This window comes from Notothenia coriiceps, unplaced genomic scaffold, assembly GCF_000735185.1.
Source record: "Notothenia coriiceps isolate Sejong01 unplaced genomic scaffold, NC01 NC01_scaffold00036553, whole genome shotgun sequence".
Classification (NCBI taxonomy): Eukaryota; Metazoa; Chordata; class Actinopteri; order Perciformes; family Nototheniidae; genus Notothenia; species Notothenia coriiceps.
The window spans coordinates 37,531-63,795 of record NW_011369254.1 but is presented as its reverse complement, the minus strand read 5'-3'; the positions used below and the strand labels follow the sequence as shown (position 1 = coordinate 63,795).

Here is a 26,265-nt window from a genome sequence, read left to right as displayed (position 1 = left end):
CGACAACAAATGTCTTGAGGTCCAGCAAGCCCCGAAGTATCTTGGAGTGCGTCTGGATCGGACATTATCCTTTAAAAAACACCTGGAAGAAGTCAAGGCCGAGGTGACATCCAGGGTCGCGCTGATCCGCCGCCTCGCTGGAACAAACTGGGGAGCCTCCGCTAAGACGCTGCGAATATCCACTCAAGGGGCCCCTGGTCTTCTCTGCAGCGGAATACTGTGCCCCAGTCTGGAGCAGAAGCCCTCATGCGAGAAAGGTCGACGTGGCTATCAATACCTCCCTCCGAATAATAACTGGATGCTTAAAGCCTACAGTACCCCTGTGTCCCTCTTGCCAGTCCTCGCGGGAATAGCACCGGCCGGCCTCTGACAGGAGGCTGCCACCCTCGCCCTGGCCAGGAAGGCACAAAAGTATGACTGGCACATCCTGCACAACACCACAATAACACCAGCACCTCCAAGCAGACTCAAGTCCCGCCACCCCTACAACAAAGCAGCACAAGAGATGCTCAACTCCACCTCTGAGGACATCTCCAGAGATGCATGGTTGGCAGCAGCTTGGAAGCAGGAGTGGGAGTCAGCCGGGCCCTCCCGAATCCACCGTTACATCTGGGACCCAGGANCGGCATTTTACTGAGTACCGGCACCTTGCCGGTACTCAGTAAGAAGTGCCGGTACCACATGGGTAAAAATCAGAAGTGCCGGTACTGCGTACCGGTGAGTACCGGCCCAATTCAAGCACTGGACCCAGGAGATGGTGCCATTGGAGGAGACGACCTACCGCGCCGGCAGTGGACCACTCTGAACCGTCTACGAACTGGGATCGGTCGCTTTAAAACATCGATGAAGACGTGGGGCTTGGCGGACAGTGCGGCATGCGAGTGCGGTGACGCTGAGCAGACCGCTGACCATATAAACACCATCTGCCCCTTATATAGACCACCCTCGGAAGCCAGCCTCTTCGACCTAGGACCAGAGATGCGGGCATGGCTACACGACACCGAGTTGGACCTCTAACGTTACACGAAAGAAGAAGAAAGTGATTACACTGACTCGTTTGACCCCCTAGAGCATTTCATTTGCAAATCTATCCACCTTGGGACCCGTTATCGTTTGTGGGTTCCGTTTCTATCGTTTTGTTACAGCCTCGTGTAAATGAAAGTGCTATACGCAAGAGAAACTATGCGGATCCAGGCCGTTTTGTTCTCGTGTAAACGGCACCTTAGTCACGCATCTGTTGTGACAGAGTAGGAAGCTAATTACCACCAGCCTACTGCTTATAAGAAGGTTTGAAGATCATTAGCTGAAAGATATCCATACACAAATTAATCACAAACATTTGTGTTCACACGCAAGCATACTGTACAGCCATGAACATACTCATATTTATGTGCACACACACACACACACATGCATTAGATAACACACACTATATCATACACCAATACGGTTCCCCCTGCCTGCGTGTTTGTTTAAGAGACTGGTGGTTGGTTAATGTTCCAATTAGGAGCTGGCTGAGGATCGTTAAGAAGATGAATTGCTCTCTCACACCTTACAGACCCAAGAGAGAAAGAAAAAGAGAGAGGGAGACTATTGGATCACGTCCTTATGCCTCGAATGGTGCCACTCTCTCTAAATTGTTTCCAGGACTCAAGACAATTGATTTTTATATCATGTGTCGACAGTACAAAAATAAATTAAGGATTTGCCAAACATCCTGTGGCAGTGATGTGTCTAATATAAACTAACAACAGATTAAACAAAATTAGCCACATCTCCTTTTCATAATTGTATCTCTCTGACTTCCTCTCTTCCTTCCTATTGGCGGCTGTCCTTTTGCTCTATTCTACAAATACAACTATCCACTGGACTGTCAATGGAGAGTTTGAGACATATCAGTACTCATCCACATTTCCTTTCCACCTAAATGTCATCCACATATAGTGTCTGACCTTAAAGCCTCGCTCTACCACATGCAGTGCACTTGTTACCGTTTGCTATAATAAATGACATCACGTCCACGGCACAGCCTTGATTCTGACCATAAAAGTAAATGCAATTTGAAATATGTAGTGCTCAAATGCAATTCTAGCAGAGTATGTGCTGCTTGGAGCTTGGTCCCCTGGATTTTCTGAATAAAATCCTTAATTCTCTATCTGACATTTAATGTTGACAATTTGACATCAGCTTGGGCTATTTGGGTTGGGTAGATTTATGCGAATGACAGAGACAGAAAAGAGCTAACCGCTTGTACAGTAAATTGTGGCAGGGCTGTAAGACATGGTGTAGTTTCACTGAGATGAAAGCACAATCAATTATCTTCTGTTAACACATACGGTAAGATCTATCATGAGTTGCACACTTATCTGAATAAAGCTGATAAATAGGTGTATTTAATAGGTATATATAATTGGGATTGAAGCATCTGAACTGATTAGACATGGCTCAGATCAACATACATTTCATTAATGTGTCCATTATTTATTAGGTCATTCAACATATGCTTCTTTCTGAATTTCAAGATAAAAACATACGTTGAAGTCCGTCGAAATAAGTCATTAAATGTGGGTCGATATATGCAAATGTTTTGTCGTTTAGATTTCAATCATCTTAAAACGTGAAGCAGCTTAACATACAGCAGCTCAGCATTATTAGCTCATTGACAGTTCATTACAGTTTCTAATGATCTGTACTCTGTGTGTGTGTGTGGTTGTGTGTGCCTATGAATGCATGTGTGGTTATCTTTCACAGGCTCCCTTAATGTGCTTCTGAGAGTGAGAAGCATTGCCTCTGTGGACTCGGTGGTCTGGTCGAAGTCTGGTCATCAGGGCCCGGACTGGAGGAGAGCGTTCTTTGACATCAGCCCCAGTGGACCCTTTCAGGTAAAAGCTTGCCGATTGCTTTTCTTCCCAACAACAGTTTGGCAGTAAGGACATGTATTGTACTTGGCAGTATAATGGAGCAGTATAATGCTTAAAGTGGACCTATCATGCTATATTTGAAACATATATTGTCGGGCCATACCTATATAAAACATGTCTGTGAAGTTTTTTTTTCAAAATACCAAACAGATCATGCATTTTAGCCATGCCTCATTTCGCTCTATTTGTTCTTTTCCAGCCTTGTTTTTGCAAGGGCTGATTCTGCTTTTGTGGCAGACTACAGCGCCAATTACAGGCCTGGCATATGTACTACAGCGTCTCCAGCGCTTTCGAGCGGTCTCTCATTCCCCTGATAGGTGGAGAGTTGCCCATATAGGCGGAGCACCCCTTTTCTGACGTCAGAACAATTCAAATAATAATCAGCTCCATTGCAGCCCCGTTTTTAGAGATTTGGGTAAAGAGGAAAAGAGAGGGTTGTGTTTTCTGACACTTGGTGAGTTCCCTGACACACCGGGGACACATATTCATGTATAACAGACATACAAAAGTGCATTTTGCATGATAGGTTCCCTTTAAGTTTTGGGAAAATACTGAATGTGCTCTTCCAATATCAGAGTAGCGCATGACAGGATGTATGATTACCTAGAAGAGCGTCAGGACACACTGTTTTGATGGCTGAGTCAATATCACCATACGGTGCATTTGAGACTTCCCCATTTCCAAAAAAGAAATCTGAGATTTTCCATTGAATTTCATATTCATTGTATTAAGTATACGTTATGCTGTTAGAAATGGATGTTGGTCAAGCTCCCACACTTTCTATAAATTAACTGCAAGTACATGCAAACAGCAAAATGTATCCAACCNGCAACTCTAGTAAAGATCCCAACAGGTTAAACAAAAAAAGGGGGAAAAATTTTTACAAAAAAAAAAAAAAACTTAAAATGTTTGTTGTGTTTTAATATTTTTAGGGCTGTTTTTTTTTTAACCCAAATTTTTTGAACCCACATTTTATGGTGGGCTTTTTTTCTTAGTTTTCCATTACCCTTCCTTGTGTTTTTACGGGGGGGGAAGGACGGGGAAAACTTTATTAAGGTTCCTTTGGGGGCCCAAAAAAAACCGGCCCCCCCCCCCGGGGCATTAAAAAAACCGAATTAAGAAAAAAACAAATTTCAATTAAAAAAAAACATATTAAAAAAACCCATTTTGGCCTTTTTCGGTTAATCTTTTAACCAAAAAACCCTATTAAAAAAGGGGGGAAAATTGCAAAAAAAAAAAAAACCGGGGGGCGCGTTTTTTTCCGTCCCTTTTCCCCTTGGCCTTACCCGGCAATCCATTTAATTGGAGGAAAAAAAAAAAACAATTTTTCCAAAAAAACAAATTTACACAAAAAAAAACCATTAATTCGAGGGTGGGTTTTTTTAAATTAAAAAAAAAAAACCCATTTAAATTCCCCCGTAAATTTAAAATTTTATTTTCTTTCCCAGTTATTTGGTTTGTTTGTGGGTTTGCAACTTGGGAAAGGGAAAGAAGGGGGGTCTCCAAAAAAAAAACAAAAAGAAAAAAAAACCCCAGGGGGGCGTTTGTTTTTAAAAATTAAAAATTTTTTTTTTAAGAAATTTGGGCTTTTCCAAAAATCCCAAATTTTTTTGGGGCAAATTAATTTCTTTTTTTCAATATTCATGATAAAATTTGGAAGGAAGGGGTTTAAACATTTTTATTGGATGGGTAAATTTTATTTTTTTTTTTTTTTACCCCCACATAAATTTCTTTCTCATTCTTTCCTTTTTTTTCTTTTTTGCCAAAAAACCGGGTGGTTCCGTTAGGTTTTTTTCGGGGGGGGTGGTTCTTCTTCCCGTTTTTTGTTTGGGCCTTTAGTGGGGTAACGGGGGGCAATGGGGGGTTTAGAGGGGGGGTGGGGGCGTGGGGGGAAAAGGGGGGGACCGGCAGGGTTTTTTTTTTCCCCCGGGTCAAAGGGTTTAGTATTATTATTTTTAAAAAATTCGCAAAAAAAAAAACAATTTTTGGGGGGCGTAAGGGGGGGGAAAAAAACACAAACTTTTTTTTTGCCGGTTACGGCATTTTTTTTTTTTTGAGGCCCGTTATTATTCCTTTATTTTAAAATTGAAAAGGCCCCTTTTGGGGTCTTTTTTTTCCCTCTTGCAAGCGGGGGGGAAAAATACTTTGCCGCCCCCCAGGGGGTTCTTGGAAAGAGCAAAGGGGGAAAAGGGGGGCCCCCCCTCATTTTTTTGCCCGAAAAGGGAAAAAGGGTTCGGGACGTGGGGCTTAATTCAAATAACCTTCCTCCGGGGGGGGGGGGGAAAAATTTTTCAATAAAAAAACCTGGGGGGGATTGGCTTTAAAAAAAAAAAGGGGGGCCTTTTTACAAAAGGACCCCCCCTTTTTGTGGGTTTTTTTTCCCTTTCCTTTGCCAGTTTTTTTTTCCTTCGCGGGGGGGGGGAAATTAAAAAAAGGCCCAACCCCGGGGGGGGGGCCGGGGCTCCGGGGACCCAAGGGGGGGAGGGGGCTTTTTTGCCCGACCCCGCTTCCCCCGCCCTGGGGTCCAAGGGGGGAAAAGGGGCCCACCCCCAAAAAGGAAACAAAAAAGTTATTTTGGGACCCCTGGGGGCCAAACCCAATTTTTTCCTAGGGGCACAAAAAAAAAAAACCACCCCACCCCAAATTTTTTTTAAAAACCCAAAAAACCAGGCAACCCCTCCAAAAAAAAAGGGGGGGGGGGGGGGCAGGAACCCTTTCCCAAGAGTTTTTCCCCCGGGCCACCCCCCTACCCCAAAAACCCAAAAAAAAAAAAAAAAGGGGGGGGCAAGGCACCAAAAGGGGGAAGGATTTTTGGGGCTCAAAACCTCCCCCCACCCCCCCCCTTTACTTTGAGGGGGGGGGGGACCATCCTCCCAGGGGGAAGGGGATTTTGCATTGGGGGGTTTGGGGGGCCAGGGGGGGGGCAAAGGCTTGGGGGGGGAAAAGGGCCAGGGAAGTTTGGGGGGAAGTCCCAGGGCCGGGGGGGGGGGGGGGGGGGGGGCCGCCCCTTTTTTTTTCCCGAAAAAATCCGCAAACCCCCGGTTTTTACCAAAAATCTTGGGGGGGGGGAAACCCCAAGGGGGGGGGGGGGAAAGGGAATGGGCGGCCCAATTTTTTGGGGGGAAGGGGGGAAAAAAAGGGGACGGGGGGAAAAACCCCTTTTAACCCGCGCCGGGGCCAGGTGGGGAACCCAACTCTGGGGGGGGGGGGGGGGGGAAAACCCGTTTCTTAAACGGGAAAAAAACTTGGGGTCGGTGGGGTCGGCTTTTTAAAAAAAAAAAAACCAATCGAATTTGGGGAAGGGGGACGGGTGGGGGGCTTGGGGCGGGACAAGGGTTTGGGCAAAGGGCCATTTGGCGAAAGTGGCGGTGAACCTTTGGGGGAAAAAGGGGGGGGGGCCAAAAAGGGGGACCGCTGGACCCATTACATAAAAAAACCCCCCCAAATCTTTTTGGCCCCCCCCTATATTAATAGGGGGACCCCCCCCCACCCTCGGGGGAAAAAAAAAAAAGCCAGGGGGGGCCCTCTTCGGGGGGGGGAAACCCCTAAGGGGACCAGAGGAAATTTGGGCGGGGGGGCATGGCCGCTACACGACCCCCAAAAAAAAACCCGAAGGTTGGGGGAACCTTCTAAACCGTTAACCCCACGAAAAGGAAAAGGGAAAAAGGAAGGGTGGGGGATTTAACCAACCTTGGGGGGGGAAACTCCGTTTTTTTGGAACCCCCCCCCAGGGGGGGGGGGGGGAGGCAATTTTTTTCAGATTTTGGCAAAATTTCTTTTAAATACCACCCCCCCCCTTTGGGGGGACCCCCCGGGTTTTGTATTCCGTTTTTTTTTTGGTGGGGGGGTTATCGGTTTCCTATCGTTTTTTGGTTGTTACCAACAAAGGCCCCTCGTTGGGTAAAAAAATGGGAAAAAAAAAAGTTTGTTATACGCCCAAGGAGGGGGGGACCCAACTATGGGGGGCCGGAATTCCCCAGGTGGGGGGGCCGTTTTTGGTTCCCTCGTGTTAAAAAAAAACGGGGGCCCAACCCTTTTAGGGGGGGGGTTTTTCCACGGGCAATTTCCTTGTTGTGGACTAGGGGGAGGGGTAAAGGGGGAAAAAAGGGTCATAAAATTTTTTACCCCCACCCAAAAGCCCCCTAAAACCTTGGGCCTTTAAAATTAAAAAAAGAAAAGGGGGGGTTTTGGGGGAAGGGATTCATTTAAGGCTGGAAAAAAAAAAAAAAGGGGACCTTATCCATAACACAAAATTAAAATCCAACCCCAAAAAACATTTGGTTTTGTTTTCCACCCCCAACGGGGGGCAAAAGGCATTAACTGTAACCCAAAAAAAGGGCCCATGGGGGGGGGGAAAAAAACCAATTACTCAATTATTTTAATGTTGTGCCCAAAAAACAACAACCCAACCCCCCCACACCAACAACACCCATTGGGCATTTAGATAAAAAAAAACAACCCCACACTATTTATCATTTACCAACCCCAATTTTAACGGGGTTTTTTTTTTTCCCCCTTTTGCCTTGCGTGGTTTGTTAAAAAGGGGGAAGACTGGGGTGGTTGGGTTAATGGTTCCCAAAATTAAGGGGGGGGGGGGAGCCTGGCTTGGGGAAGGGGGGTGGGGAATCGTTTTAAAGGGGGGTGGAAAAAAAGATTTTTTTGAATTTTGCTTCTTCCTCCCCCCCAACACCTTTAAACCCCAGGGGGGGGGGGGACCCCAAAAAGAAGGGAGGGAAAAAAGGAAAAAAAAAAGAGGAGGGAAGGGGGGGGGGGAACGGGGACTTAAAATTTTTTGGGATCTCCCCCAACGGGTTTTTCCTTTAATGGGGGGGCCCTCGGGGGGGGAAAATTTTGGGTTTTTTTTGCCCCCACTCTTTTCTCTTTTAATTTTGTTTTCCCCCAAAAAAAGGGGGGACCCTTCCCAAGGGGGAACAAGTTTTTGGGATTTTTTATTTTTTTAAATTTTTCAATTGTTTGGTCGGGGGGGGGGGGGAACAGTTTTAACCCAAAAAAAAAAAAAAATATAAAATTAAGGGGGGATTTTGGGGGGTCCAAAAAAACATTCCTTGTGGGGCAGTGGAATTGTGGGTCTAAATATTAAAAACTTAAAAAAAGAACAGATTAAAAAAACAAAAAAAAAAAATTTTTAAAGCCCAACCAATCCCTCCTTTTTCCATTTTTTAAATTTTTGTAATTTTTCTTCTTTGACTTTCCTCCTCCTTTTTTCCTTCCCCTATTTGGCGGCTGGGGTCCTTTTTTTGCTCTTTAAATTCTTTTTAACCAAAAAAAATTACCCCCGCAAAAAAAAAAAAACTTATCCAACCCTGGGGGGGGACTTTTTGGGGTCAAATGGGGGAGAAGGTTTTTTGGGAAAAAAGGGGGGAAATCAATTTTATCAAGTTTTAACTCATTCCAACCATTTTTCCTTTTTCCCAACCTTTAAAAATTGTTTATCATCCCCCCCAAAACCATTTTTTATAGTGGTTTCTGGGGGGAACCCCTTTAAAAAAAAAAAAGGGCCCCCTTCCGCCCCCTCTTTACCCCCCCCCATTTTGCAAGTTGGGGGCCCCCACCTTTTGGGGTTTACCGGGGGGTTTTTTTTTTTGAGCCTATAATTAAAAAAATGGGTGGGAATTTTCAACGGGGGGGTTCCCACGGGGGGGCCAAAAAGCAGGGGCCCCCCCTTGAATTTCTTTTTGGGCCCATTAAAAAAAGGGTTAAAAAAAAATTTTGGGGCCAAATTTGGAAATTAAAATTTTTGGTTTAGTTTTGCTTTTTCAAATGGCCCAATTTTTCTTTTAGGCAGAGGGAGGGTTATGTTTTTTTTTGGGGGCTGGGGGGCCTTGGAGGGGGCTTGGGGTCCCCCCTGGGGGATTTTTCTTGGAATAAAAAGAGGAAATCCCCCTTATTTTTCTCTTTTAAATCCCTTTTGGACATTTTAAAAATTTTTTTGTTTGGGAAAATTTTTGGACCCAATTTTCAGGGGCTTGGGGTTAAATTTTGGGGGGGGGGTTGGGGGGTAGAATTTATGCGAAAATTTGGGGGACCAGGGGGGAGACAAGGGGGGAAAAATGGAAGGGGCTAAAAACAACCGCCTTTTTGTTAAACCCAAAGTAAAAAAAAATTGTTTTTTGGGGGGGCAAGGGGCTGTCAAAGGGACAATGGTGGTTAGGGCCCCCCTTCACTGGAAGGATGAAAAGGGGGCCACCCAAAATCCCCAAAATTTATTTTTTCCCTTTTTCCTGTTAAAACCCCCCAAACATACGGGGGTAAAAAAAAGAGTTTTTAATTTTTCATTTGGGTGAAAGGTTTGGCCCCACCCAACTTAATTCTTGGGGGAAAAATTTTAAAAAAAAAAAGGGGGGGGGGCTGAAATAAAAATAAAAGGGTTTTGTTTAATTTTTTAAAAATTAAGGTATATAATTTTTAAAAAAAATTTGGGGGGGGGAAATTTTGGGAAAAAAAAAAAAAGCCAAATTTTACTTGGGGGGGGGAAACTGATTAAGGGAAACCCATGGGGGCCCTTTTTTCAAAAGGGGGGGAGAATCAAAAAAACAATTTTTTTTTTTTTTTACAAATTTTTTCCCAAAATTAAATGTTGGGGTCCCCCCATCTATTTTTATTGTATGTCATTCAAACGATAATCGGTTGGAAAATTTTCAAAAGATAAAAAAAAAAAAAAAAAAAAAAAAAAAACAATTTACGTTTTTTTTTTTTTTTTGAAAGGTTTCCGTCGAAAAAATACAAAGTTCAATTTTTAAAAATTTGTGGGGGGGGTCCGGCGGAAATATTAATTGCAAAATGGGGTTTTTTTTTTTTTGTCGTTTTAGATTTTTTTTCAATTTCATCTTTAAAAAAAAAACGTGGGGGGGGAAAACAAAGGGGGGCAACAGCATTTAAAAAAGAACCATTAACCCAGGGGGGCAAAGCTCAGGGCATTAATTTAAGCTCATTTTTGGGGGGGGGACAGTTCATTAAACGGGGGGTTTTCTTTTTTTTAAAAATGAATTCTTGGTTTACTCTTTGTTTTTGTTGGTTGGTGGTTTGGGGGGCCTTGTGGGGTTTGGTGGCCCCTTTTATTTTGGAAAAGGGCATGTTGGGGTGGTTTATTCTTCTTTTTTCCACCCCCCAGGGGTTTCCCCTTTTTTAAAAATGTTTTTGCTTTTTTCTGAGGGAGTTTTGGGAAAGGAACAAGGGCATTTTGGCCCCCTCTTTGTTTGGGGGTACTCGGGTGGGGTCCCGGGTCGAAAAGGGGTTTCTGGGTTTCATTTCCCAACAAAGGGGGGGCCGGGGGGACTGGAGGGGGAAAAAGGGAGGCGGTTCTTTGGGGACATCCCCAAGGCCCCCCCAGGGTTTTGGGGAAAAACCCCCTTTCAGGGGGGGGTTAAAAAAAAAAGCCTTTGGGGCCGATTTGCTTTTCTTTTTTTCCCCAAACAAAAAAAAACCAAAGTTTTTTGGGGGGGCAGTAAAAGGGGAATTGTTATTTTAACCCCTTTGGGCCCAAGTATAATTTTTGGGGAGGCAGTTATTTTTTTTAAATTGCTTAAAAAAAAAAAGGGGGGGGGGGGACCCTTTTTACCATGGCCCCTAATTAAATTTTGGGAAAAAAAAAAAACCATTTTTAATAATTTGGTCGGGGGCCCCCCATTTTTTAAAAACCTTAATATTAAAAAAAAAAAAACCCATTTTCTTGGGGTTTGGGGGAAAAAAGGTTTTTTTTTTCAAAATTTTAACCCAAAAAAAAAAACCCAGGGGGGGGGATTCCATTTTTGGGACATTTTTAAGGGCCAATGGCCTCCAGTTTCCGGGCTTTCTTTTTTGTTCTTTTTTTCCAGCCTTTGGTTTTTGGCAAAAAAGGGGCTTTTGATTCTGCTTTTTCTTTGTTTTTGGCAAAGTGGGGGGGAACTTACCAGCGCCAAAATTTTTTTTAGAACCGCAAGGGCCCCTGGCATATGTTTTTTTAACTTTTTTACAAGCGGGGGTCTTCCCAAAAAGCGGGGGCTTTTTCGGGGAAGCGGTTTTCTTCCTTTTTCATTTTTCCCCTGAATTAGGGGTGGGGGGGAAAAGGAAAGGTTTGCCCCCATATAAGGCCGGGGGGGGGGAAGCCACCCCCTTTTTTCTTTTGGGGAACGGGGTCAAAAGGGAAAAAAAACCCCAAATTTTCAAAATAACCAAAAAATTTCAGCCTTTCCCCCATTTTAGCCCAAAAAAGCCCCCCCGGGTTTTAAAGGATTTTGGTGGTTAAAAAAAAAGAAAAGGGGAAAAAAAAAAGGAAAAAGGGGAAAGGGGGGGGGGGTTTTGTGTTTTCTGGACCAACCTTGGGTGAGGTTCCCCCTTGGGGACCCCCCCACCCACCGGGGGGAAACCACATTATTTTTTTTTTTCATGTGATAAACAGGGGGGGACATTTTTTTACCAAAAAAAAAAAAGTTGGGCCCAAATTTTTGGGCGATGGGGGGATTCTTTTTTAAAGGGGGGGTTCCCTTTAAGTTTTTGGAAAAAATTTTTTTTTTAAACTTGGAAATTTTGTTTTGGCTTCTTTTCCCCCCCCCAAAAATATTTTCCAAGGGGACCTTTTTAAAAGCGGGAGGGCATTTGGGGGACCAAGGGGATGTTTTAATTTGGAATTACCTAAGGGGGGGGGGGGGAAGAAAGCGGTCAGGGAAACACCCACTGTTTTTTGGGGGATTGGGGGCTTTTTGAGGGTTCCCAAATATTTTCCCCACCAAATACGGGTTGCCCCATTTGAGGGGGATTTCCCCCCCAAATTTTTCCCAAAAAAAAAAAAGAAAAAATCTTGGGGAGGATTTTTTTTTCCCCAAATTTTTTGAAATTTTTCATATTTTCCAATTGTATTAAGGGGGTATACGTTATTTTTTTTGGGGGGCTGTTAGGGGGAAATTTGGATGGGTTGGGTTTCCAAAAAGAAAGCTTTTCCCCCACCACTTTTCTATTGAAAAAATTTTAAAAAAAAACTGGGGGGGGGGCAAAAGTACATTTTGGCAAAAAACAAGGGCCAAAAAAATTTATTTCCCAAAAAAACCCTTTTTTTTTTTGTCCCATTTGGACCCCCAAAAACCAAAAAATTCCCAAAGGAAAAATTAATAAAAAACCCCATTTGTTAAAAAAAATTTTTTACCAATAGGGGGTGGAATTTGTAAAAAAGATAAATGGTAAATCTATACTTTGTCAAGGGTAAGAAATCAGATTAATTTAAAATGAAACTAAAGTGTGTCCCATATCTTTCATTAAGTCTTAGAAATATATTTCCTTGTAGCATGTTTCTTGATGTATGCATCTTGTGCGGGTCGTACGCTTCACTTCATTTGAGTTATAAACTGTACCATGTTAGTCCGCCATGCTGAGCAGCATTCGATGACAGGGTGACCGGGTTATCCAACATAGGTTACTCATGGAGGTAGGTGCATTCAGTTAGCCAACTATTGTTGTGGAGAAAGGACGATGGCTTTCATGACGTACATGCTTTATTTCTTTATGAAGGCTTGATGAACATGTTGACTTTGACGATGGATTATGGCTAAATATTCAGCATTACAATGACGCACCAGCGCTGAGACACTGTCACACAGTTGAGAAACGAGTGCTTCAGTTAGCACTCTCATCCCAGACTGAGTCACTGTGCTTAACCACATATATATGCTTAATTACTGAAACGTGCTCACAGGTGTGGCAGATTGGACATGTACAGCTAGACACACATACCACACTACACACATTAATATGATTATCAATTTCGAAATAGTAAGTTAAAAAACGTACTTTGCAACTAGCCAATGTCTCAGCCTCCATTGAGGAAAGACAAAATGGTGGTAGTGATGTCACTGAAAACATCAGAGGGTTGTTTATGGGGCAGTTACCCCTTAATGACAGGGTGGACAGCAAATGTCAGGGACACATGCAAAATGTTCAATATTATTATGAAAATAGAATATACATGATCAAAATGACTCGTTTTATCAAATAACTCGTTGTGGGCAATAAAAGCCATATAATTTGTTTTTAAATGTAGTATGATTTAACCACTTATTACACACACTGCAGTTAGCAGAGCAGTGTGTGGGTGGGACATGCCAAAATCACGTACATCCAATGAAAAAATAAGGTATAAAATGAAGGAAACACATTTCAAGAGACTTATCATTGTACTGATATGTGTGTAAATGTTGGGCCTTTTATAATAAGACTTCAGAGTTTAATTTTTCTGCTACATTTTCATGATAACTGAGTGATTCTGATGGGGACACCAAAGTTACTTTATAGTGATATTGACCCAGCTATGTGACAACGATTAACATGATGATTCAGCCTCTATGGAGATAGACATATGACTGTCATGTGTGTATTGCTTACGTGGGCCTTAGCTAATCTGAACTAAGCACAGAATACTGCTTTGAACCGGTATTCTGCATCTGAATGAATAACACCCTCTCTTGTACAGTATATCAGCATGTGAAGGACACTGTTCTGGGAACTATTTGTCCCATGCAGCTCTGTGTGTGATGACTACTTCCATTCTTGCGAGGATAATAAATACATGTATCCTGATATTGAAGCTCAAGCCGGTGACGAGTGATATTTTCATAACATTAAGGAATAAGTCTGTCATTGAAAAAATAGCATAGAACAGCATAGGGACAGTTACCTACTATAAGAGGTTGTGTTTCTTACAGCTGTAACACTCTCCACACTTGCACCCACACTAAGCTGCTGAGATGTGCTTAAAGGGATGACCTGGTCAACTTGAGAGTTGAGTACTGTTTGCTAGATGTTGAAAGACCTCACCCGCTGAATTAGAATCACCCTCCAGCTCTCGCCTCTTGAGAGTACATTTCTACCACGTGGAGACAGCATTGTCAGGTCTGCTAAGACTTGCTCTAAGTAAAATAAGAAAGAAAAATGGAATAACACACTTTTTTGTTCCCTGTAATCCTCTCTCACATCTGAAACATTTACTTTATGTCTTTCCCCAAGGCCTCCACTGCAGCCCAGATATATCAGGGTTTATACTCTGGTGGCTTTTGAGAATCAAGGGAATTGTAAAATAATTTAAAACTTTGCTTGAATTTTTATACATTTTTGAGAAGAAACTGTCTCTCCACATGACATTTAAAGTTCCAAAGAACCAGGGAAAGTCATCCAATTCAGACTTTATTTTAAGACCCCTGAGCTATTGACTATACAGTAATGTCAGAGTTACCAGATATATAAAATATATATATTTTTCTTTTCTTGGTTGAGGCATAAAGTAATACATTTAAGTTGTTCACATCGGAGTGGTGGCAAGGTTAGATCAAGAACTCAAGCTCTCTGTTGGCAGGCATCTGCCCTGTGAGCCAGAGCCTGAGTCTCAGGAAGGAAGCAATGAGAGAGTTTGCCCACTGGAATCAATAGTATCATATTCTTATATATCAAGCCACACAAATGTATGACAATAGTACAATGAAGTCAATGTAAAATATGAAGAATATAAATCAAACCCAGCCTTTTAAATGAGAGTCTTGAGTGCTTTTTTCTTTTATTAAAAACATGTTGGTACAATATTTTGACATTTTAGTACTGAGGGAGGTATTGATAAATGAGGGCCTTTGACCGAACATTCAGCACTAAGCCTATCCATATAACCAGAGGATTATTCGCTTCTACAAGAATGTGCTGATCTCAGGGTGGAGAACAAGGTTTCACACCGATTAGACCCATTGGCATTTGTAGATACACATCAAAAAGAATATGACAAATACAAATTTGTAAATAAATCAGGTAAGCCAAATGAAATGTACTTTTCTACTCCAAGTCATTTTGTCATGACAAATTGAAACAACACAATTTCAAAAGTCCTAACATTGCTATGTTTACCATTTTCTTAAAGATGTGAAAGTTTCCAAGCTCAAACAGGGTGTTCGATTGCATAACAAGACTAGACGTGTAATTACAGCATCAACTGACAAAATCAGCAATGATCCCTGTCGTTTCCACTTTGAGAGATATTGAGTTTTAAAGTGAAGAGGAAAAGAGAGAGAGCAAAGGTATCAGATCGGTACTCTGAATCGACCAATACCCTGAGTCACTATCAGAATCCCTATATTAGCATAGAGACAGTCGGATCAGGGCATATAGTATTTTTGGGGAGTGTAGGTAACTTTACAAGAGTCAATTTTCAGATTTGACATTCCTTGCATTTTTCTATGATTTTAGTTTGAATGCACAGGTGCATCATGGGAATCAATGTACTGCAAGCAAATGTATATACAAAGAGTTTACACCTGCACATTCCTAGACTGCCATGTTTAATTTGCTGATACAAGAATATTCACTTATGGTTTTTAAGTAACTACAAACCGATGTGAACCAGGTCTCCTGTCTAAATTCTTATCAAAATCGTGGGATAAAAACTTCCTGAACTATAATATTTACATGCAAGTTTATCAGGAGTTTATGTCCACCATACAGTTTCAGTCAATTGTGGGAGAAATTGGACTGGGAGACATAACAGAGCCAGCGCCTGTGTTTGAGCACTGTCTGTTGACACATCATTGAAGTCCCTCTGGCTCTATGGCAGCTGCACTTGCAGTAAGCTCTCTCCTGTTGGGATGTGGCCGAGTGAACTTTATGACTCAGTTTTTTTTTCCGACTGTAAACTATGCTTCCTCTCACTCATTTCCCACCTCTTTTTTTTTTCAAACTCACCATGTCTCTTTGTGATTGTGTGTTTATATGTGTGTGCCTCAGCAAGTTTACAACCCATCAGAGAGGGGGGAAAAAGTGTGGGCAAAAAATGATGATGGGTTTGGTTTTGCGTGCCTCTATCCTCCGGTGTGTGTTTCTCAATACCTCTCTGTTTTCTGTTTTGGTCTCTTTATCTCTGCGTATCTTTCTCTCTTGCCCTGTGGTCAGACAGGCTGACCATTCGGATCGATACGTGCGCTGGTTTGCCTCACATAGTCCATGTCTCAAGGCTGATTACTAATGGCTCTAAAATCAACAAACCCAGGAAAGAGAGTCCTCCACTGTTCATACTCACCCCGAAACACACAGCTCTTCTGTCCGTATGTCTGTGTATAAGATTTTACACACAAACACATTTACATACACAAACTCTGAGTTACATCCACAAAAATGCACACATACAGACAACTCTTTTTTTAAACACACACACAGACACACACACCCACATACACACAAACTAGTCTCCTATCCCCTGCAGCAATTAGCTATGACAGGTCAATTAACAGGCTTATTTATGAGCAGGGGATGCCTGCTAGTTGTGTTGTAATGATTCCAGATACTCTCTGTACGTGCATGGGGGAAATTGAATCCATGATGAATGTGGGCTGAAGGCCTTCGCTAGGGGCTGCATTTGCTCTTCATTAACTATGCCTCTGCAACCCCAATGTTTCTTTCACCATTAAAGGGGAAATTAAGTCGGAAACAGTGGGCTTACAGTATATTTTAGGGCTCCTCTGTGATGTTGGATGGTGCAGATTTTATTGTATTTGCATGTTAACGAGTATCTTAGACAAAATGTTTAAACTGCTGCACAAACACAAACATACTTAGTTTACAGTACAATGTAATTATCCTAAGTGTTTGGATATGGGGCGCAAAAAGTGTGAATGGTTAAACATTTGTCTTAAAAATGTTGGATATCCAGCAACCGTTCCCAATGCATTATTGTTCAGCATATTAAGAGTTGTAATTAAACAAGAGCATGGCCATCTCCACAACATGTGTGTAAGTTAAGGAAAGCAAAACGCAATAATGATCAGAAAAAAAATATCATTATCCGTTTAAAAGAAATATCTTCATTAGCTACCAAGCAGATGTTTAAAGAGGTGTGTGTGTGTGTGTGTGTGTGTGTGTGTGTGTGTGTGTGTGTGTGTGTGTGTGTGTGTGTGTGTGTGTGTGTGTGTGTGTGTGTGTGTGTGTGTGTGAGAGAGTCTGTGTGTATTTGTGTTTGTGTGTGTGTGTGATTATACTCACAACACTGTTTATGTTCAGATGTTTCCCTTAGTTAAATTCATTGAAAACATGTTACTTTTCATAAAAAAGGATTCTGAAAGGATTGAAATCAAGTTACATAGCAATTAAGGGATTTTATCCAGTGGAGTTTATCCCGTCAAACTTTCACTTAAGTATACATGAGGTGGTTTAATAGCAATAATTTATATTCCAACACTAAAGCAGACTGAAGTCTTTATGTGTTTCAGTCTATGCAATTGTGGGGGTTTATCATTTGAAATAGGGGATATCATAACTATAGGTTTGCCAAAGTGTAAAACACAGGCTAAGGACCAATTGTGCAAAACCATTAAGAGCTATAGAAACTGCCAACCCCACTTTATGTGCTGATAGACACACACCTAGTGCAGATGCTTGCAAACCCACCACTACACAAACATACAACGTACAGTATAAACACACTCAGGAGAGACAGACAACAGGGAAATACTTTTCCTTCCAACACTGTGGCTATGCAGCATTAAAGCAGGCAGCTTAATTGGTCCGGTCACCATCACCTTCTGATAATTGATGATACAGTCAAGAAGGCGACCGCGAGGAGAACCATGCATATGTTTGTGAGCAAAGTACGTAGGAGGTTTTATAGACATGAAACATATAATGACGCTGTGTGAGTAAAAAAGAATAAGACACATGAAAGTGTGTTTGTCTCATCAATAAAGCACTTAATCAGTGCATTTGAAATATTCATCCCCCCATTTGTATCGTGACTCAAGCAAAGGTGGGCCAGGATAGATGGATAGATGAGAAGGGATGCATGCAAGAGGGGGATTGTCTCCTTGGCAACTGCATATTGCTTTATACATGACCAAGTTTTCATTTCACTCTCCCTTTGGCGGTCTTTCTCATGTGTGCTTGCATGTACTGAACTCACATTTGGTCATGCATACGTTAAAAACATCACATGTTTGTGTGTGTATACTAGAACAAGTGGATCCTGAAAATGTGTTTTTTTATAGCAATGGGTTGGTTTTAAATTCACTGTGGTCAAATTAGCCTTTTTCAGAGAAGCAGAGATTTCATAGCACGAAAAAAACAGTTATGGACATGTTATTACCAACATTACAGCATATGTTATTCATTTTATAGGTAATCTAGAAACATTGCTCTGGTATTAGTCAAGATGGCACACTGTCGTGGCTTCTTAGAAAATCTCAATGTTGCTTTTGTAAACATGTGTATCAAGCTTTTCCTGATATGTTTTGTCAACATATCTGCTGTAAAATGTCTCCAGCTTGTTGAATGTGGCGGAATTATTGTTAATCAGTGAAATCTCCTGCTGTTTTCTTGTTAGAGGAAGACCTATGTAATAATGGCGCTGTGTTTAAAACCACTGCGGTTAACTACTGGAGGCTCAGCCTGTAAAAGAAATGCCTTAATTAGAGCATCATTTCTGAAGATGTGGTTAAATATTTCTGTCAACATTTCTTACATTTTTATGTCATCTGCACCATCCTTTACCTGTTTGATCTTAGGACAGAAAACGATTTAAGATAATGTCTCAGTTGTTGAGAGCAACACTTTGATCACAAAGAAAATTCATCAAAATATATATTAATTTGTTTAACTTTTAGAATAATTTAAAGAGTTATTTCAGTTCTTCACTTTACTCTCTGTTCAACGTTCGCTCACACACACGAACAACAGCTGCTGTGAAACACATAGAGTTGTTAAATAATGTACAGGGCATGCAGTCTTGATCCCAGCTCTTTTGCAACTTTCTGTTGTGTATCAATAACCCCAAGGAGGCAAAATAAAATAAGAAAGGGTTCTGTCTACCTGTCTGTCTCTCTTGAGCCTCTCCCTTTCAGCTGTTATTGCTGCCTCTTTTACCACCGTCCTCTGTTGCTGTTGTTTGTCCCCCCTTTTCTATCCGTCTCTTTTTCTCCCTCTCCATCTTTCTCTGTCTCTGGGGATTGCTAGTTTCCTCACAATCAATAATAATGATTGAGCTGTCTGCTGTTGACAATGGGAATTACCTGACACAATTGCTGTTGTTGTGCTGTTTAGCTTCTTTTCTACAAGTTACAATTGTAAAGCATGGTTCTATTAAGGTCATGTTGCCAGTTGCTATGGCTTGCTGCATTTAAAACTCTTGGTATATGTTTATGGGGAGGAGGAAACAAATGTTACGAATGACCAACAATTGTGTTTTGGCTGCTGGGAGGTCAACAATTGGACCAGGAGTTACTGTATTTTCACGAGCGAATGATGAAAGGCTTGGCAGCTCTTGACAACGGAACCGTATCCAAACATTGGCAAACATTTTCATTTCTTATTTACATAAATTAAAATCCAGTAGAGACAGAATGTTGCGTGAGGATTAGTCACAAGAAATGGTTAGTTCTCAACTATATGTAAATTACCTGTAACCCTTTGAAATGAAAGAGTCAAGTGATGATGGTTTACTCAGTAACTGGTTTACTGAGTTCACATTTAACATTCATTAAACCCACTCTTTTGAGACACAGTTTTCTTGTAAATCAACATAATTTCTGTTTATATTCAATCTTCACAAAGCTCTTTTTTTAAATTAATTTAAATTGTGCATTGTGTTCATCAATATTTTGTAGGTAGTGGTTTTCGTTCTGGTCTTTGTTGGCTACGTTTGATACAGTGTTACCTCTAACTGTCAATCAGTGGAAGAGCATGTGCATGTGCTTCTCAAACAGCCAGGGCACCAATAGTTAAAAACATTGTTTCATGGTGCTACTAGTAGCGGAAATGTAATTTTTTTATCTTTAAGCTCTACTCACAGCTGCAGTTCCCCACACATAATTTCAGAGTTACGCAACATTACAACCACATTGCGTTAAGCCAGTGCTCATTTGATTGAACTGCAATTACATAAAGTTGGACGCTGGTAAGCGATAGAAAAACACTGGTCTATTTCAATGTAACAGAAGCTATATCCTGACCCTATAGGCCAAGCCCCCAACACATTGGACACTTACCATAATGCAATTCCATTGTATGTATGTAAAACCCACATCCTTACCTGGGTACTTGTGTCTATCAAATGCTACACCTGTTTGTTTTGCAGGCTTTCTTTTAAAAATGACTTACTCCAATAATCTACATTTCTCACAAGGCCTTAAATGTACCGAAGTGTAGTCTACGGATCAGAGATTTCCCGTTGAAAATAAATCTGTATTATGGAGCAGTGTATGTGGGACACATCGACATAGAACCTTTATCAGGAGAAGGCGCGTGGCGCATTGGACTAGTGTGTTAGTGTTCGGATCAGGGGAGGACAGGTTCAAACCCCGCTGCAGTCAGCATGTCGGTGTGTCCCTGAGACACTTCACCCCAAATTGCTCCTGTGGGGATTGGCCACAGTATTGAGTATGTAAGTTGCTTTGGATAAAAGCGTCTAACAAGTGACATGTAATTCAATATCATCAGCAGATTCACTTGAACTTTCTAAATAGGACTTACCTATCCAAGGAAAGGCCATATGATGAGATGACTCTCTCCTTAGAATGTGACTTTATGCCCTGAGGGGCCCCAGGACGGATGTTTCTTCTCATACATGACAAAGCTCCTCCCGAACCACAGAACACACAATACAATGGCTTCATACTGTAGGATGAGTAGCTCTACCTTAGAGTGGAAAATTGACTTGATTCTTGTTTCGCACAATCTATCTTTGTCTTACTGCCCCTCTTGATCTTTTCCAAAGTGTTGGGAAGTCAGGTTCAAAGTCGATAATTGGAAACTGTGTGAACCATCCCGCTTGGAAATAACTTTCACTATAATGTTTTGCCCTTTACTGCTATTCATAGAAAATAATAGTGAATTTCTACACAGAAATCCAGCTTTTTTTCTATAATTGTAACAGTTACCATTTTTGACTCCAAGGTAACTTTCTCTCTACAATTAAGGAAACCAATACCCTAAATTCCCCACAAAAATAAACAAAGATAACCTTGTCGTGTCCATTATCTATTATCTCAAATCCTTTGAACAACATTCCTATGATTACCTAATTCAGTGGAAATCACAGAGGACTGCTTTTTGAAGTTATCTTGTTCCACAGAGTGCAGGAGTGGCTGCATATTGATGCTCGTTCCAGTCCTGCTTCATGTTTGGAGCATGTCCATGGAGAACTCAAACTTTTTAGTCCTGTGCACAGCTCACTGCATACACCGGCCTTTGAGGTGCTGCCACTCGTCTCTGCATTCCCCCTCTCTTTGTGCTCCGTCCAACAAAAGTAATGATGTCTTTGCGAACTGCCTCCCTTCCTGCCTCTCTGAAAGAGCTGTAGCCCAGCCGATGGCTTGCAGTAATACATGGCTTTTATTATATACAGTTAACTGTTTACAATAAAAGCCAACTGATAAGGAAGCATTTGAATTTAAATGGTATGCCTGCCGGTTATTATTACTGTCTGCGTATATTCAAGTTGTAAATTCATGAAATGTGAACTGCCACTCTATGAGCTTCACTGCTCTTTATTTGGGTTCATTGCATCTATAAGGAAACCCAAACACTTTAGCATGGGTTTCCCAAACACAGTAGAGAAAAAGCATTTCCACCGATACATTGTAAGTCATTATATCTATGGCTATTACCATTGTTGAATGGTTTTAGTGTGCCATGGAACTGCCATCTGTCTCTTTTCTGCAAGCTTCCCAATCCCATTTCTGATCAAAATCAGAATTGGTCTTGAAGCTGGTTGTTCACTATGACCAACTTATAAAACACAAATAACATGAAATCAATTGAGTAAAAAAAAAGAGCCAACATGTTGTAGTAGATTATTTGTGTCCCCACTCGCTCGTCTGTGGATTACCCAGAGGCCATCTGTGTTCCTCACAGTGTTTGGTACCTGGGGGGCTTGTTGGAAACCAGGCCAACCCACATTTGTGTGCACCGACTCTCTGCTGCACTGGTATTTCAAAGCTGTATCCCTCTCTCTTTCTCTCTCTCTCTCTTTCTCTCTCTCCCTCTCTCGTGGCTGTGTCCCCTCTGGTATATGGACAGCACATCAATGGGAACATTAAAGGTTACAAGCCTCAACAAAACGACACATTCACAACTCCAACCTGACACTTTACTGAATACCCTTTGATCTGTACACACACACACACACACACACACACACACACACACACACACACACACACACACACACACACACACACACACACACACACACACTCAAGCCGTCCATCCTACATACTGAACACTGTTTTGACAGGAAATGGGAATTTACTCAGATTTATATTTGCGAAGAGGTTTTCTGTCATATATTGTGATGTTTCTTGAGGATTTGGTAAATGTTATAATTACAGTAAATATAACAGACACATGAAATATATCAGCAGCCTTTTATGGCCAATGGCAAAACAAATTCCACCCCATAGTCTTGTGAACCTTAGTGAATGAGTTGCCTAAGTTATCATGTACATTTTAGAAAAGCTTCCTTTAGTAATTTACTTTACAGTGGTTAGGGGATGAGAGCTGTACAGAAATAATGACAAAAAAAATCAATTGTCAATATCAGTTAAAAAAAAAAAAAAGTTCCATGACTGTGTATTAAGCAAACTGCCACGGCTGACAAACTCTGTGATGTACTTCACCTCAGCTCAGTGCCAGCAGTGAGGTTGAAGTGTGAGGCATGCTGGCTCTGGCCACTCACACTTCAGCTTGATCTGTCAGCAGTGAACATTTAGCAAAAGGTCACAGGACTGTTTCCAGAGAAGAATGAACCGGATTGCATAGCAGGATTGCTTAACGCTCTGCCATTGTGTTTGATATATAATCAAAATACATTATGTTGGATGTGATTATGTTGTTCAGTTGGAGGACGGTCATATTTGCAGTAGTTCTTTGCTTCCGTATCAATTATTTTTCTCATCGTTTAATTATCCGGCGTCAGTACCACCACTCGGTTAATCAGACGTGCTAACAGGTGCATGGAGCAAGTGCCCCTGTGGGTGAGTAATCATGTGTTCTTGTTGTTGGCTATGTATCCTGTTGTGTACTGTGCTGGTTCTATAAGTGAAACTAATGTAAGCAGATAATATCATTTGAGGACAAATAACATTGTAACCCTATAACCACATAGAGAGGAAGCAGCACCAACACATTTATACATTAGATGACCATGGTGTTTTGACCAATTAGCCTCTTCCCTCTACTATCCCATAGTTTCCCTCACAGCTACCCTCTGCCGAATCAAATAAGCCTTTTTGCACAAATGAGCCAGCTGAACCCATCCAGCATGTGCCGCTGCATTCTTCTCTTTCTCCCTCCACATCAAGCAATCTGTCTCAAGGTTTTCCCATTCTTTTGTATTTATTCATTCAAAAATAGATGTATCACTCTGGGACTTCTTTTGGAAATCGGTGGGAAAGAGGTGGTACTACATTTGTGTTTCCCTCCTTTTTATGAATGTTATTTATTGAGCTCTTTATTTGGACAATTGAAAATGCAGAGACAATTATTTCAGCTGGTTGTAGTATACACACTTGTGTAAGTTTGTAGAGGATTAGATAAGAAGAGCCAGGATGTGCCTTCAGCCATCATTTTGGATTGTGTGCTGGTCAGTGTGCTGTATAACACATCAGGCTAAAACAGCAATGGAGAGTCAGGACTCAGAGAGACACGAGGAGAGTTGGAGCTTTGATGTCAAACACTAGTTTATTACAAGTATCGGCCGGAGAATTCACATCACAAGTCCACAGCAGGTTCTGACTGCACGGTGGGTTGCCACATCAATTCTGACCAGCCTCTCTCTCGATAGACCTTTTAACTAGCTTACAGAGAGTTAATCCACATATTGGGGGGCTGACGTAAACATTCTGGGAACACTGGAGATAGCCCCAACATCTGGAGACACTGAATCACCTGTCTGTGGTGCTTAGAAGCCAGCGTTCTCTCAGTCATAAAACCCTCTGTGACCGATAATATCAACAATAGCTTAACCCTCCCATTCCTTAAGACAGATAACAGACTCAGGGTTGGTCATAAACGTCAACACACAGAAAAGGTTAAATATCTTATGAGTAAGGAAGAATTATTCCCTAACAGTACGCCTCCTCTTTCCTTCAGTCTTTGTGAGGTTTTGTGGACAGCCTCACTTTATTTATTGTTCTTCACCTCTGAGCAGGAAGGGGAAATCAAAGCAAGAACTGCCGTTGAAACGTTGCAGTTGGTTTTGCACACACTGATGTTTAACTTAATTTCTGAACGAATCAGACTCACCACTGGATAACACCACTAATGTGTAAAATACTCAAACAAAACCGCTTCCTCAAAAAAATGCTCAGTATGGCTACCATAATAAACAATGCTCACCACGAAAGTTACTATCATATAACACAGCTTTTTTAATAGTATCATCATAGTAAGTCTCTATAGCGATCCTGTTGTGATAATTATCCAAGGTGAGAAAAGAAGATATGGATAAACATCACTTTCAGGTGGTATCACTGAATATGTCTGGCGTCTGCAAGAAGGTGTGAAAGTGCAGGTCAAGGAGGAGGAGTCAATCAGCAGGCAAAGGGGGGGATAATATATTATAAGGTAGTGTCCGTAAACAGTACGCCGCACAGGTCCGATTCAGAACCTCCATAAATAATAATAAATATATATCTTAAAGCTTAGGTTGTGTTTGAGCGCACCCCAAAAAAATGGCTATTCACTACAAGACAAACAACGTGTCCAAATATAAATAATAGTAGGATAATATAGAAAGAGTGAAAGAGTTTAGGTCAATACCCCTTGATAAGAATGGGTTCGCCTGATATGTCAGTGGTTAGAGCTGGAAGGCCCCCATACAGTCATGCAGGCACGCGCCTAGAAAACCAGTGTTGAATCCTGAACCAGAGCTAAACATTTATGGCATGCCCTCCCCCTCTGTCCCCCCTTTCAACTCGACATCTCCAATAACGGGCCCTCTGGACCGAAAAAAACTAAAAAGTATCGAACAGAAAAAACAAAAATGGATCAATCTAAAATCACATAAAATATTTAGCAACAGGTACCGGGTGACATCGAAATGGAGAACAACAGAATATAGTTTGAACTTTTATATTTCGTAAATGCCATCTTGATTTTAAGTATTGGAGGCATTTCCAAAACTCTTCTTGTTTGAACGCTGCATGGATTGTAATAGCTGTGTCTTATGTTCAAACACACAGATCCAAATGGTTATTTATGTAGGCTCGAAACCACAATTTTACATTTTGTATTTGATGTTTATTTCATTTAGTCTCTAGCAGATCAACCAAAACATGAAAATGATCGTTTAAAAACATAATAAATGAACACCATAGACACACAAATAATGGATTAGGATTGTGTACAAATTAAGGATCCGAGGGGGATGTCAAAATGCTCCTGCATGGTTTCATGAACTGCAACACTAACGTTTTATTTACAAATCCAAAAGTAACAAGCCACTGAAGCAAATAATATGCACATTTTAAACATGTGAAAACGCCCTTGCACCTCTCTCTCCAATCAGCCTCATGTTTTGAGTTCAAAGTGCGCAGCCAATTAAGGCCCTGATGAGGTCTCGATGGACGCCGAGGTGTGGCTGCTCTGATGAGGAATATGACGGGCTAGAGTTTAAAAGCTCCACCGCTCACGCCTGACGACCATAGGCCTACGTGAGTCAGTCAGGAAGACAGAGAGCAGCCTGACCAGTTTCAGTTATGGAGGCCTTTCATCTTCAGGTATCCTCCTTGTAGGACTCTGTGTCACAACCTCTTTGCTTTCCGCCCGACCACGTTACACACAAGATGCTTCGTTCAGAGCCTTGCGACACACAGGCACGTCTGAACTCGGGCAGGCAAGAGTCTCCGGCTGAGAGACCGCACAGGTGATACACCATCAGAGTGACTGTCATGCCAGACTCTTTGAGATTGTACAAAGCCGCAGTTGCGGTTGGAGCTTGCCTGTTGACGTGACGAGATACACCTTGAGTAGAGACCACACCGAGTAAGCGCGGAGAGCGAGCGTCGCGGTACAGTATCGGTGGCGGGCGCACGGCGCGAGAGTGCGCAGAGCGAGGTTTTATAGGGCGGGAAAGAAAACACGTCTACTCTCGCGCACAGAGAGCGGAGGGGCAGAGCGCGCGGTCATGGGGAAGGCGGTCGGGCCGGATGCTGTCGAAGGAGGGAGCGGGTGGGCGGCTGACGCCCAGGGCGTTGAGGGATGTCATTACGAAAAGTGCGTGTCTCTGTTTTTAAAGCTCGCATTGTAAAATTCTTGAATGTTCTGTCTCTTTTAAATGCACTGTTTCTGTTTCGTTAGGAATGTATAGTTGTCCAGTTCTCACTCATGCCTACACCTG

The 26,265-nt window shown here is 41.9% G+C and overlaps 1 long non-coding RNA gene across 3 annotated transcripts in view; it reads left to right on the top strand.

Annotated features, from left to right (window-relative positions):
• Positions 1–2,756: 2,756 nt before the first annotated feature.
• LOC104964074 (uncharacterized) overlaps positions 2,757–26,265 on the top strand; it is a 35,688-nt gene continuing 12,179 nt past the window's right edge. For all 3 annotated transcript variants that reach the window (XR_800377.1, XR_800375.1, XR_800376.1), the window contains exon 1: positions 2,757–2,882. This is a non-coding gene — a long non-coding RNA (uncharacterized lncRNA). The remainder of the gene's footprint in view (positions 2,883–26,265) is intronic.